This window comes from Amblyomma americanum, chromosome 9 (assembly GCF_052857255.1).
Source record: "Amblyomma americanum isolate KBUSLIRL-KWMA chromosome 9, ASM5285725v1, whole genome shotgun sequence".
In the NCBI taxonomy this organism is placed as follows: Eukaryota; Metazoa; Arthropoda; class Arachnida; order Ixodida; family Ixodidae; genus Amblyomma; species Amblyomma americanum.
Genome location: NC_135505.1, coordinates 120,771,557 through 120,773,407, shown reverse-complemented (window position 1 = coordinate 120,773,407; position 1,851 = coordinate 120,771,557).

Sequence of the window (1,851 nt, the reverse complement as noted above, 5' to 3'; positions counted from 1 at the left end):
GTTTGCATGTGTAGCCCTAGGATGTGTATGGGGGGTACCTCCGTCACGTCCAAACCCCCTACGCATATGTTTAAGGGAGGCGGAGGAACGTAGTTTTTGAGATGTATGCCTCTGGGCTTGTTTCTGAGTACAGAGTTGAGTCTACCACTTGCGGCAGCGTACTCTCCACTTGGCCCTCACTCTTGTGGTTACCCACAGAGCGATGTCGTCCGCATGGAAAGTATGATGCAACCCGTGTATGCCTGCGAGTTTTGAGGGAAGATGAATGAGGGACAGATTGAACAGAAAAGGCGAGAGTACTGAACCTTGAGGTGTTCCCCTGCCCCCTAGGGGGATAGGGTCAGACTTGATCGCACCCACTGCGAGCTCGGCTGTCCTCTCTGAGAGGAAGGAGCGGATACATGTGAATACCTGCACCCCGGTATTATTGTCAGATAGGTTCGTGCGGAATTAGATAGGTTCGTGAGGGAGTGGTTAATTCACTCGCACGAGGTCATTTGGTTGTGAGCGCAAAACGTCACCAACCAATGCCAGTTTGGTTCTTAAAACAGGAAATTTTGTTTTTAAGCTGTCAATGCTGCAGCCGGGCATCCGAATTTGCGCTATGGCATTAAAAATATCCGCTTTTGCCAAGGTACCGCTTGATTTTCTTCTCGTTATTCATTAGAAAGTAGAAGGTTTCGGCGATCACCATGGACAGCAAAATTGAATTGGTAGTCTTCGAACACCGAAACAGTGATGCGGTTTCCATTTTTTCAGTTTTGTCAAATACTTGCCTGAAAAGATTTAGACAAGTGGCTATTTTCAGCTGATACCATTTTAAAGTGGAGCTTCCAGTTCAGAATGATCCCGACCAGGCTTATGTGGATGTTATAAAGCTTGAGGTCATTTTCAATGCATCAGCAATTTCATTAATGGATAAAAGTTAAGCATTGGTCCTTCAGCTGATAATCAGTCGTTATTTCTAATCTCTTTAGCACCGCTTTTGTAATCGATTATTACGATGTTGGTATTGTTCGGTGTTTCCGATACGCTCGAAGCCGCACGGTATTGCGTTGTGCAGTACGAAAAGTTTCTATACCCAATTTTTCAAATTTCTGTAATAGCTGTAACTTTACCTGAACTTTACCCGCCGCATTCTTCAGTTGCACTGCTTGCACAAGTTTTTTATTACTTTTTCTTTACACCTAAGTGATTAATAAGGAGTTTTATTCAAACCTGTAACCGAATTTCAGTGGCGCAGTGCTTTCGGTGATTTTTCACATACTCCTACGTGCGAAATTCCCCTGCGGTTTAAAGCATCTGAAGCCTTAATAAAACGCGATTTATCATGTATTTTCTCAGCTTGCTTTGCTTGTCACGTAATGTCATCCGGAATGACCTCAGCGACCAGCGTTAGCACCGCAGCGTGCGCTGGAAATAGAAGGTCATGTGACGGAATGCTAGAGTGACACCACCACGTGACACACTACAAAGAATTCAGGACAGCTGCTAGCCAATGCCACTAAGTCTAGCGGCCTACTACGTTGTTGTTGTTGTTGTTGTTAGCCTATCAAAAGATGGCACATACCCACACTGGTGGATCGGCCAAGAATCGGGTGGCTATTCACCTGAACGCAGTTAACAAAAAGGAAAAGCACGTTTTGCACTGCAGCCACTGGACTGTTCTTTTTCTTCCTTACTTCACGGATGATGCCGACGCGCTAGTCAATGTTCAAACCTATGCGCCACGTGGTAACAGCCAAGGCACCTAGAATCGGTTATACCAAATTCCTGAGCAGCTTTCTGCAATTCTCACGCGAAACGCACCTTGAGATCACGGCATAAGGATAGAAATAATTCGAAGTCCAG